Below are 13622 nucleotides of genomic sequence, written 5' to 3'. Positions count from 1 at the left end.
GGATCACGCCAATTAAAGAACAAATTAAAGGGAAAAGAAGCAAAATCACAAAATCACTAAACAGCATTCACATTACAACCAGGTCGTATAAAAAGCAAGACAGCCAAGGGAAAAATGAGAGTTGCTGAGAAAAATGGGAATTTGCTGTGCTCTGCCGTTAGTAGTAAGCTCAAGTCTATTGAAAGGTAGACACGACTTCCAAAAGGCCTCTGCTCTCTTCCTGTGGGTCCAAACAGCCTCTCTTCCCACTCTTCTATATGCTTCCTCACTCTCTATACTCCAGACACATTGTTCTTCATTTGGCTTCTTGACCACGCCTACCATACCCCTTCTTTTAGGGCCTTCCCAGTTGCTTTTACCTCTTCTCTAAATAACAGTCATCATTGTTGTCATTGTCATCATCATCATCATCATCAACATCATCAAGCCAGGTGCTCTTCTCACTCTTTTATCTTATTTTTTCCTACAACTCTATGCGATAGGTTTCATTATTGCTCCCTTTTTACAGATGTAGAAACTGAGGCACAGAAACTTTAGTAGCTTACTTCATTTCAGACAACTAGATTATTTTTCCTCCATTTTCTTTTCATCTTTCCAACTCTTATTCATTCTTTCTGTCGCAGCTTTAAGATCACTTCCTTAAGGAAGACAACCCTGACCACCACATTCCAACTATTCAATACTCTCAAAGTAGCCTTCACATAATTGTCACTGCATACACATGTCTGTTTGTTTGGTGTGTATCTTTCCTTTAAGTTGTAAGCTTCATGGGAGGAGACAGTTATCTGTTTGGTGAAATACCTGACACATAATAGGTGCTTAACAAATATTTATTGAATGAATGAATGTGAATAAATGAATAATAACTAGAACAATAGAAGGGATGACCCTGCTCTCTTTTATGGTCAGATATGGCTTCTATATTTTACAAAGAATATATGTATATAGCAATAGTAACGTATTCAGAGGAGATTAATAGGTACTAGGGATGCTGTGAGAGTGGCAGCTCAAGGCTATGTCACATACTCATATGGCATAATTGATTAATGAAGGCTGTTTACCCTGGGGAAAATCGGCTATGGAGATACTTATAATTATTTCAGATATCGAAGGACTCTAGGTGTTAGATAATGTAATTAACTGCCCTGGTGAATTAAATAAGCTTACCAGTACCTAATGCTTTCCCACCCAACTTTTAAAAAAAAAAGAGAGAGAGAGAATTGAGAAGAAATAAAAATTCCATAAACAAATAATTAACTTTTCTGGGCCAAGCCTGTAGAATCTTACAAAGAAAAAATCTCGGAATGTGAATTTTACCTTGACTTTGAGGGACCCCAACCTGGCACCACATTCCATAAAAACAAGAATATTTTCGAATGGTCAATATTCAACTAAATTGGAATTCACTATAGAACAGTTTCCAGGAGTTTCGCTGTAGATGTCATCTACAAACCAATCATATTTGAGCACCTGGTCTTTCAATTATTTGTGGAGCCCAAGGAGCAGCCTGGGGATATTGAAGCATCAGCAATTAGTTCAATAGGTAGGTGCTCTATCTAGAGGACCATAAATTATGAGGAGCTACTCACTTTAGCCTGCATTTTGCCCATTAGTTACATTATATCCATTTATACAAGGAGTAGTAATTCCTTAGTCTTGCATTCAATTCTTCAGATTCTCGTTTTCAGTGCTCAGACTATGCCACAAACCCTTTGCTAAAGCCAGATTAATTGACTGTTCTCTAGATCTCAAGTAGGTTCTCATCTCTCCTCCCATCTTTTCTTTGCCCTCTGCTTATCTATCTCAACACTCCTCGACCTTTAGGACATACTTAAGTCAAACTTCCCTGGAAGGCTTTCCAGATCTCTCAGTGGGGATCTCTCTAAATCCTTTGTGATATCCTCAAACTCTCCTTAGCACTAAATTAGATGACGCCTTGCAAAGCAATTTAATAATACAGCTATATTTTGTCTCCTGACAACATTAGTCTCTAATTAAAGGCTGTTTATTTCTTTTGTTTTTAATATTCAGAGGGTACTGTGCAAAAAGCAAATAACTATTGAATGAAGCTAGAGTGACTTTTACTGGGTTGACAAATCAAAGCATTTTAAAACACATTTAAAAAATTTTATCATGTTTTATTTATCCATATTCTAACTCACTCCAAAAAGGATTTGAAATAGACCGTAATAAAAGTCAAGTACACGTTTTTGATTTTTGGAAAAGAAATAGACCTCAAGCCACAAAAAAGAGGAAACATCAGGATATGCCAACCAGAAGGGTTAATATGAGGATGAATATTAAAATTGTTCTGAGTCTCTCTGCAGCCAAGGAACAAAGAGATGATGTTACACAATCTCTCACTATCTGATAAAATGTAGTAGACCAGTTCTTTATCATTTTCCTTATACTAAATACTAATGGAAACTTATCTCCTGAGATGTTATGTAACGGATCACTAGATAAAACAATGAATAATGTTTTCAATATGTTTTACGACAAATACATATGGATTTTTCTTCTGATGTTTGCACCAAGTAGACCAAAAATGTACCTAGAATTGAGACTGCTTAGAGATATAGATACATAACGGGATGCTTAGAAAAGCTCCCTTACATATTCTTTGTTTTTTAGTTGGGCTTTTGAGATGGACAATTTGGGAAGTTTTTCAGTATCTCCATCCTTTGTCATTGGTCTCTTCATCTTATGACTTACGAAGCTTAGCTATTGGGTCATTATCAACTACATTCTCTATTCTTATAACTTTATATTCCTTTCACTTATAGTATTGGTAATAATTAGACAATATCTATTCAGTGCTTTAGAGTCCACAGAATAACTTACTATCCAAACAGAATATGTTACTATCCATTATTAAATGTGACCTTCACAAGAACGCCAAGTAAGTGTTATTACTACCTTCGTTTTTTTTATGTGTGAAAACTGACAGGATAAGAGATGAAGAATGGATACCTGAGCCCAGCCCACATACATAACGTAAACTTTAAAAAGAGGGGGGTCATGAGGCGGGGGCTGAATATGGTGATGGAGCTTCCATTCTTTTCCAAGATAACCCATTTTGAAATAGCAGTGCCATCTAGCGGCTATTTTAGACACGAAAGGAATGAGGATGTTTCAAGATGGCCCCTGGACAGTGCAATCAACATTTTATGCTATCCTGACATGCATTATTTGAGCTTAGAGCATTTCCTGCTAGTTGACAGATTCTGACCTTTCAATGTGGAAAGTGCACCACATTTACCCAGAGTCAGTCAAAGCTATTGATCCTGATAAATGACTTGACCTCAACCAGTGGTTCTCCTCCAGTTATTTAATGCTTAAGAAAGCCAGCAATGTAATCTGAAGAGGTCAAGTGTGCTTAGAACGGACCTTTGACAAGGTATCAGAAAGAAGCTGACTGGTATGTGTACGTGTTAGAGAAAAACAAGACATGTTTTTCTGCATGTTCCCTGAGAAAAGAGACACCAAAATATTGTCTCACAAATAAGATAGGGTCTGTGGATAGCAATAATAACTAATTAGTAATGTGATGCCTCACATTTTAAACGTTGTAAGACCATCTGACATACATTATCTTACAGCTCTCCCATTAACGTTGACAGCAAGTGTTTGTTTGTCTTTGTTGATTCATGTCATTAGCTTTGTTTGGAATACTCTCTCTTGTCCATCTGAACACTGAAGAGCCAACCAGGGTGCCACCTTCTTTAAGTTTTTACTGACCCCCTCCTTTAGCTTATCACTTGAGACTACTAGTTTTCTTTTTATCCAGGTCTCACCACACCTCAATGTTACTTCTAACACTTATCTTTTTTGGTGTTGTTTATATCATTTTTGCCTATATTCTATGTCCTCTGCTAGATCAAAAGACTTCGGGGATCTTAAGTCTTATTGGTCACTCTCTGAAAGATACACCCTATAACTGGCCTGTGGCCTATTATTATGACCCCCAGAAACTCCTGGGTAGCTGACCTTTGTTCTCTTTCTGCGGGTAAAATTATAGGAATACACGTAGACCAATGTTGTTAGCCTGAGAAAGCTGAGAGTGATAAATGAGAACTATTTCCAAGGCTGAGGGTAGAATGCTGTACTGCGTTTTGTTACTCATGCTGTATCTTGCACGAACCAAAATTGGATAAAGTGCACCTGGCTGATACGAGATGACCCCAGCACAGGGTCACTCCAGTCTTAGATACATAAGGCTGACCTTGGTGGGGGGGGGGGGTGCGGTGTGGGGCAGAATCGAACTTTCTATAGCTTTGATCTGATCTTCACTCACTCAGATATTATCATTTGCAACTGTGCATCCCCAAGTGAGGATTTTGAAGTTCCAAAACTTGCACCTCTTCCTGTCCTATGTAATGCTGCTCATACTCTACCGTTTTTACTACACTAACTTTCTTTTTTAAAGTTTAGATAATTCAAGCTTGATTGACCCAAGTGATGTCTGGAGCTGAAATCACATCAATCTGAAGCTATTCCTGTTGGGAGTGTCTGTGGCCTTAGAATAGTATTTGGTCCAGGGTATGAATCTCATATTTGATTGCTGAATAAATGCAAGGATAAGTGAATGAATAAACACGTGAATTGCCAAATGAATGGAAGAAGAAATGTATGCAAGAAGCACATGAGATGATGCTGTATTTTTATTTTCATATACTCATTTATTTAGTAGACATTCATGAAGTATTTCTGAAGACCCAAACTCTGTAAGGTGTTGGGGGGATGTATTTGGACACACTAGTCAAGTGCAACAAAGTGATATAAAGAAATCTGACTAGGGTGGTGTGTTTCTCTTCCCACTTCTCAGGACACAGCTCAGCTACCCAGTGAGTCTGACATCTGCCCGTATCTGTACCAGGTAGTTGGAAGGTGGCCTAAGGCAATAGAGAACTGTGAAACTGAAAGCACAGAAAACACAGGGAAAAAACAGCAAGCAGCCATGGTCCCACCACCAAGTTAAACACTGTTGACATTTTAGTATATAATTCCAAGAATATTCATAAAGCAGAATCACATGCACACTAATGTTTATGGAGCTCTTAATATGTGCTGGACACTAGGCATCATTTATCTTTGCAAATGTCATATTGTTTAACTACTGTCGTAGGTGCTGTCCTGCACCTTCCAGAGCTCCCCTCAGAACTGAAGGACAGATTTTCCAACCGCTGGGAAGATTGTCTTGCTGACAATGCTCGGGTGTCAACCTTCATCAAGAATTGCCTCACTGTAAAGAACTGCCTCCCAAACTCTCACCCCACTTCCGGGGCCCTCCTGCATCCAATGCTGACCCATACGGGGGAATAAAGGGCCGCCCGCCACACCCCAACTGGACCTTCTCTGAAGGACAGTCCCAGTCTCAGAGCTCCTCATGGGGCTGTTTTTATTTTGTAACTTCTTGCCCCCCAGAGCCATCTTTTCTTGCAAGTGCTGGCCCTGAGAAGACCCCTCAGTAAGGTTTCTCACGCTAACCTCTGTCTCAGTCAGCTTCCCGACAGAATCTCCAACCTGGGGGCCGGCTCCGTGGCCGAGTGGAGAAGTTCACGTGCTCCGCTGCAGCGGCCCAGGGTTCGGATCCTGGGCGCGGACATGGCACCACTCGTCAGGCCACGTTGAGGCAGCGTCCCACATCCCACAACTAGAAGGACCCGCAACTAAGATATACAACTATGTACCGGGGGGAGAGTGGGGGATTTGGGAAATAAAGCAGAAAAAAAAAAAGATTGGCAACAGTTGTTAGCCTAGGTGCCAATCTTTAAGAAAAAAAAAAAAGAATCTCCAACCTGTACTGACTACTTGCAAGTAGGTAATATTACTAGGTCATATTTCAAATGACCACTTTACAGATAATCAAACTGAAGCAGACAGATGTAAGCAAGTTTTTTTGGGCCTACTGAAAGGAAAGGCCTGAGCAGGATTCCAAGGTCATCTGACTGTCGAGACTCAGTACCGTCACAGATGGATTACAGAGTAGGTTACTAGGAAAAGAACTGATTTTGGCATCTACGTTTCCTTCTCAAGGAAGAAAAGGCAGAATTGTGTCTCTTCAGATATGAACTTCTCCCTCCCACCATCTCCCGCTTTCTCCCAGCCAACAACCCCCTAAACAAACAGTGATTTTGTTTCCTAGCTTTAAAATTTCAGACTCAGCGAGGGAGACTGCTTTGGGCAGTCTCACAAGTGAAGGGCACGTAGGCTACTGCCTGGAATTGAGAGCCCATAGGCGGTCCCAACCTTGGAGAGTCAAATGCTTGAGGCTGAGGAGGAGACTTTAAGCCCTTAATGTCAAGGATTTGCATGCTGTTTCCACAGAGCTCCTGAGAGCTGTGGGAGGACCTCAGACAGTGGTGTACGGATTCAGGAGGAAGTTCACACTAAGAGTCATGGTTTTAGGAGCTGCAGCAAAATATCCTCATGTTCAGTGTGTGCACCACCAGCCTTGGAAAGAAAAAATGGGTTTGGATTGGGGACATCTCTAAAATGGTATAAGGAACCAATACCTCCCCCAGATTATGGCAGCACATAAGCTTAAGGTTCCTGTAGCATCCCAAGCATGCCACCCACTAATGTCTGAGAATGAATTTAGCACCAGTCATGTAGGCAGATGCTGCTAATTTTATTTAGAGAAATATAAGACTATATCATGTCCTACTCTTAAATGTGGTGGAGTAAAATATAATTTCTTTAAAGATATAGATAGATATATACAGCTAAAATAAATAATATATTATAATTTTTAATTAGTTATCCTTTTATGTTGCCATTTTCGATGTCTACATGGAATTCCATTATATGTTTCAATAATCTAATTGATTTAATTAATTAATCTAATCTCTCTCTTAACCATTAAAATTAATTTCTGTTTTCTTTTTATAAATAGCATTGTGATAAATAGCCTTGCACAATGTTTTTGTTCACATCCAATATTATTTATTAAGAATCAACTTTGAAAAATGGAAATGCTGAGGCCTATAGAAAATGCACATTGTTAAGGCTTTGATACACGTTCCCTATTTGCTCTGCTGAAAATTTGATCCCATTTAACACCCACCAGCCCACATTCTCTTACTCTCATCAATAGATATTCTTCTTCTTTAGTCGTTGCCAATTTTATGTGAAAAATGTAGTGTTTGATTATTCTTAGGTGTCGACATTCACTGCTTTCTTCAAACACTTTGATTTTTACAAGATGCCCAGTGCAGACTCTCAGGGTAGATGTATTTAAAAGGGCCCATTTACAGAGATCCAGCGCTTTTTGTAAATTCTTTATTTCCCCTGCCAACTATGACTGTCTTGTCTAGGATTCTTCGGGTAAAACAGACAAGTTGGATGAAGATAATAAATACAACTAGGTCAGATAATAGAACTCAGCCTCTCTCTCTTTCCAAATCAAAGCTGCCTTTCCTTGAATGATACCCTTAAAATACAAAGGCAACAAGAGACAACATCACAGGCATTGATCTCAGAGTGTGGACAGTTCAGAACAGCATAGAAAAGTGTACATCAAACCCTCTTGGCCTCCAGGGCTGGCCTCTGACCTTTACAACAATTGGTACCTTTCTCCCTGAGGTCAACATCTCTGTTTTCCCCAGTAATGTTGGAAAGACAAGGGAAACACCTTTTTATTTATTTGTTCATATTTATTCAAGATGTTTATACTGAGCACTTACTTGGTGTTAGACTCTACACCAAATTCTTTTCTTTTCATAGTTACCTCTTTTAAAATTTATATTAAAAAATCAAACTTATGAATGTAATATTAGGACCTGTATTAGTTTCCTAGGAGCTGCTATAACAAAGTACCACAAAGGCTTAAACCGCAAAACTGTATTGTCCCACATTCTGAATGTTAGAAGTCCAAGATCAAGGTGTCAGCAGGGCTGGTTCCTTCTGAGGCCTGTGGGAATCTGTCCTAGGCCTCTCTGCCAGCTTCCAGTAGTTGGCTGGCAATCTTTGGCATTCCTTGGCTTGTAGAAGCACCACCCTGGTATCTGCCTTCATCTTCATATGGTGTTCTCCCTGTGCTCTTGTCTGGATCCAAATGTCCCTTTTTATAAGGACACCACTCAAATTGCATTAGCGGCCCATCCTACTCCTTTATGACCTCATCTTAACTAGTTACATTTACAATGACCCTATTTCCAAAGAAGCTCACATTCTAAGGTCCTGGAGGTTAGGGCGTCAATATATGAATTTGGCGAGGGACACAATTCAGCCTGTATCAGTGCCGCACTTACAGGCATGAAAGCTGAGACTCAGAGCAAATGATATGTGTGAGGGACACACAATGAGTATTAGCTCTGTGTAGGCCACTGTTTTGTACATGAGAGAACCAGGATATGGAGTCATCACATTTTCTATCACACTGGGAGATTCTCCAATTTCAAAATGATAGACATCTGGTAGAGCTGTGCAGGAGGCAGAAAAAGTAGGTAGGTGCTAAAATGGCAGCAAGTTTTGAAGGCCAATTTGGTATTTGGTTTTTGGTATTAACTTTGGATGCCCTCATAAAAAGTTTATAAGCAAGTGAGTAAAATAGTCAAAATTATGTAACTGGTAGTTAAATATTGAATAAGGTTTATATTTCTCACAAAAAATAGTTTTATAGTCAGTGCCTTGTCTCCCTAAAACTTATTATCATTATATTTTAGCTTATATTAGGTTCTAACTCCCCTGGTGACAAGTGTCATAAGTGAGGTGGTGGCAAAGCTAGGGGTAGAACATAAGACTGCTGACTGCTGAGAAGTTTATCTTTCTTCTACACTTTGCTGCAGCTCTCTGATTCTCTGACACCAGCAGGGTGTCCAACCATTCAGTCCTGTGCCAACACCACCAGGACTTAGCATCTGGTCTAAGGGCTCAGCCACAGGCTCGAGGGCTCAGTCCCACAAGACAGCCCTCACTTCAGGCACCAGTCACGAGTTCTGGGTTCCCAGGCTACTCGCACTTCTGTCCAACTTGGCTACAAATTTGGCGGTTCTTACAACCCTCACTCAGGTTAAATAATTTGCTAGAAATACTCAGAGAACTCAAGAAAACACTTTAGTTATGTATGCCAGTTTGTTATAATGGATACATCTCAGGAACAGGCAAATGGAAGAGATGCATAGGGCAAGGAATGGGGATGGGGTCCCATGGAGCTTCGATGTCCTCTCTGGGTGCACCACCCTCCTTGCATCTTGATGTACTCAACAACCTGGAAGCTCTCCAAATTTCATCATTTGAGAGTTTTTTTAAGTGTCTAGGGTTGTGTTTTATTTTGAGGAAGATTAGCCCTGAGCTAACATCCACCACCACCAATCCTCCTCCTTTTTTGCTGAGGAAGATTGGCCCTGAGCCATCTTCCTCTATTTTATATATAGGATGCCTGCCACAGCGTGGCTTGATAAGTGGTATGCAGGTCCATGCCTGGGATCTGAACCAGCGAACCCTGGGCAGCTGAAGAGAAAGTGCAAATTTAACCGCTATACCACCGGGCCAGCCCCTATTCAACCCAATCTCCAGCCCCTCTTCCTTCTGTAGAAGGGAGAAGGAGGCTGAGAATTCTTGCTCTGAAATCATGTGTTTGATCTTTCTGATGGCCAGCCAACATCCTGAAACTATCTGAGGGCCTGGCCATGAGTTACCTCATTAGCATCCACACAGGTATGTTCCAAAGATACTCCTAACACTCAGGAAATTCCAAGAGTTTTATTAGACTCTCTGTACTAGGAACCAGAGAAAAAGAGCAAATATATATTTTTATTATACCAAGGCAGCCCTAGAGTGATAGAGTTTATGTTATTTTTTTTAAATCACAAGCATTTTCACCTCATGGCTATTCTTTGACTCATCCTGGGCACATCCAAGTCTCCAAATTAAGAAAAAGAACAAACAAAGTAGGAGTTCTTTATTAAGATGCAATACATATTGCTTATTAAATATCTATTACATGCCAGGAAATATGCAAAGTGTTGTGAATAATAAATAACATGTTATGAGAATGTCAATTAGTAATTCTAGACCATTTGGTTTCCCAGACAGCTTTCCCAGGGGCTCAGTCTTAAAAAAACAATCAGCTTAGATTTGTCCACCACTTAACAGTTTACGTGTCATAACCTTTATTCCATTTGAACTCCTAGCCTGTCTGATCCCCCTCCTGGAGTCTAGACTTTCTCTCTTTGCAACCTTAGGACCTATTTGCCTTAGTTGGCTTGGTGGAACTTAGATTTGAGTTCTTAGGGGTCTCATCATTAAAAACAGAACAAAAACAAAAGCAAATGCAAAAAGAAAAAAATATCTCTGTCTGTTCTCCACCATGTAGATGACTCACATGGACCTCCCTCTGCCTGGTCCACCTGCCTTACTGAATCTTCTAGTGGTCTTCCTCCTTCTCACCCCACCAGCAAAATCTAGCCATGGTCCCAGCCCTGCTTTGTTCCTGATAGCTACAGCAGTATTGTGTAACAGCAGTGACAGAAAGTGAACAAACTCCTGCAATGGTCTTTTTAACAATTAGAACCAATAAAACCATCCTTGTCATGTGACCTGCAGCACATGGCCAAAGGCAGCCCAAAGGAAGAAACAAACAACCAACAGTTCCATGTGACTAACAGATGCTGTAATAGATTGAACCACAGCGTTCCTTGGCATACACCATACCAATTCTGATGAGTTATTACCTGGTTCCTAGTGAGACAGATGAAGGCAGTGAGATGTCAGAACACTTCATGATGGTGGGAAGGCTGACCTGTCAGACCAGCTAGAATATTTTCAAGGGGGGTGAACTGGGCCTTGAAAGAAACCAAAATCACATTACATAAGGAATGATTTTGTTATAGAAAAGGCAAGGGGAGAATTGTTTCTATCTTAATTTATCAGAAAGGCTATATGATGTAGTGGTAGAAGCAAGAGAAAGAGATAGATAATTTCCTGTTGGTCAAAGATGTCCAAAAATGATCCTGGGTGCATTGCAGATGAGGAGTTCCCTGTCCTGGAAACAGGGAGACACTGGAAGAACTTTTGAAAGAAATGTTGTTGAGAAGATCCAAATAGGATGAACTTTTGGCCTTCATAGCTTTGAATTTTCCTTTGATTCTTGAGATTCTGTATTTCTGATGTCCGCTCACCTCCAATCCTATCTATACATGCATATAAAAAATAAAATAAAAAGCCACCGGGAGAACAGTATGTCTCTGAATTCCATGTAAAAAAGACAGGCTCATTCTTTTGACCCTGCTGTCTCCCTCTGGTCTCACTAAGCCCTGTGTCTCCAGGACAATAGGTCCCCAAAAATGATGAGTGTAGCTTACTTAGAACATGTCCTATACAAGGCAGCTCTAATTCAACTGATGTACAAGATTCCTGCCTCCTTGCCCCATCAATCACCAACTTCTCCACTACGGGAAAAAGTATACTAGAGGGAGGAAAATGGAAACACAAAGTGAAAACAGAGGAAAGCACAAATTGTTCAACCATGTGTGACCGATGGCTTGAACATTTCAGCCTCTCTGGAAGGCCAGACATAAGTGGGCATAGAGGACTTTTTCCTGTGAAGGGCAGTAGTTACTTAGCTAAGCTGAATTCAGGAGAGGAGATTCCTCCGTTTTTGAGGGAATATGAAAATCACCCAAACCACTCTTGTGAAGAAGAAATCAGCCTATAAAATCCTCCAAAGTCACCGGTCATCCATCTAGGATAATTCAAGGTTATCTCCAACACACTGAAAACTCTGTAGATGAAGAGATAACAAACAAAACCAGCACTCTCCTGTGATTAATGACCTGAAACATGCCTAGCTATTCCTATAGGCCCTGGGCCCACTCAGCATGTCAATCAGAGATGATGTACTAATTGAGTACTCTTTAGTCTGTTGCTTCGATTACAGGTCTGTCTACCTGGGGAAAGTATTGGATAGGTTAGCATTTCACTCCATCTTCACTTCCGGTCTGAGTTTCCATAGAATTCCTTGATGAACTTACAGTTCAATAGAATTCATAAAAAAACGACCAAGTGCTAACTCTATGACATGTGCCAGGTCCACAGGATTACAGAGATGAACTAGGCAAAAAGCTATCCTTCAAAAAGACCAATGTAATCAAAGAGAAAGACATGGAGAGAGAATATTCGAACATAAAGTAGTGCGCGCTAAGACTGTGCAGGGTGATGTGGAAGCTTGAGGAAGACTACTGCCTCCAGTCTGGAGCTTCAGCAAAGATTTCCTGCTGAAGGATGAAATGAACAGGAATACGTAACTCATAGATAGTGTTGGTCATTGAAGTTTACACTGCAATATCCTCTACTCGTCTACTGACATCAACCCTCCATACCATCCTCTTCCCTAATGTTAATGTTAATTATGTGAGTGTGTGTGTTGTATTGACAGACTTGACAGATGAGGAAACTAAGACTCAGTGACTTTCAGTGACTTGCCCATAACGGTATTGGGGGCAGGACTTGAGGCCAGAACATCTTATAATTAATTTGGATAATAATCAAAACTTTCTATGGTCTATGCACTTGTTTGTATTTCATTTTCTTCTCAGAAATGATTGTTCTACCCTCTGCAATCTGTAGTTAAGAGGAAGGTCCTTCTTCTTAACTACAAAGAAGGAAGCAGCTCTTCTGTAAAAATGTCAGGAAATGTGTTACACTGATTCTAGGACCCTTGCATGGATTAACAATGAATGACCTAACAATCAGCCCAACCTATTCTGCTCTTCTGTTTCCATCTGTGAAGTGAACATCATCACCGCCCAAGTTCCACTGCTAAGCTATGGAGAGCTCCAGCCCCTCAGAGCTGTGATATCCTCTCCATTCCACACGGTTGTCTTAGTCATCTGTCATGTCTCTCTCTTCTTTTCCTTTGGAATGAGTTAGTCATTGATCCAGAGCCCCAATCCTTTCCCTGTCAGCCCCTATCATATTTTTCTATATTCTCCACTAGATGGGACTATGTCTGCCATATTCCCACTGTATACCCAGTGGATAGCCTGACGCGTAGGTTTTTTTATAGTTTATTCAGCAGTCTTGTGTTGAGAAAAAACATTATACATTTTAAGGCAAAATTGTAGCACAGGTGCAAACTTTTACATTTCTAATTCATTTAATATTAGCACAGTTTTTCTGGATGAGCACTCCATACTTTAAGATTAAAAATCTTCCCCCTCTTTCCCTGGGACTCAGATGCTATTTCCTCTGGCCCCTACCCGGGCTTGTCTTTTCTATCACTTCTGCCTTTATTCTCTGAGCACTCTCTTTCCTATTTCCTCTTCTGATCCTGAGATGTGCCATTTCTATTAAATTCTGCCAACTACAAATAGTTATTCTAGGACTTTCAGAGCATAACAGGTATTTTGGGTAGAGATGTTAAAAATGCACTCAGACAACAAAAACCAGTCTTCCTTTCTCTCTGAAACCAGGCATCTGAGTGATGTTCTCATATAAAAGGGCGAACTCAGGAAAGACAGACACAGTTGGACTCTTTTTACCATTTTAACTCTTCAGTTGTACCAGCCAAGCATCACAAAACCTTCCTCTGGGGATAAGAGCTTGGGCTTCAAACCACGTGGATCTGGGGTCTAATCCCGGCTCTACCATGTCCTAGTTGTAGGATTTATTGAATC

The 13622-nt window shown here is 40.4% G+C and overlaps 1 protein-coding gene across 4 annotated transcripts in view; it reads right to left on the bottom strand.

Annotated features, from left to right (window-relative positions):
- The window catches only part of TENM4 (teneurin transmembrane protein 4), a 2704309-nt gene that overhangs the window by 1395810 nt on the left and 1294877 nt on the right, over positions 1 to 13622 (bottom strand). The gene's annotated exons all lie outside the window — the stretch shown is intronic.

This window comes from Equus przewalskii, chromosome 6 (genome assembly GCF_037783145.1).
Source record: "Equus przewalskii isolate Varuska chromosome 6, EquPr2, whole genome shotgun sequence".
Taxonomy (NCBI): Eukaryota; Metazoa; Chordata; class Mammalia; order Perissodactyla; family Equidae; genus Equus; species Equus przewalskii.
Note: the sequence above shows the minus strand (reverse complement) of the source record. Positions and strands in the feature narration are given on the sequence as shown.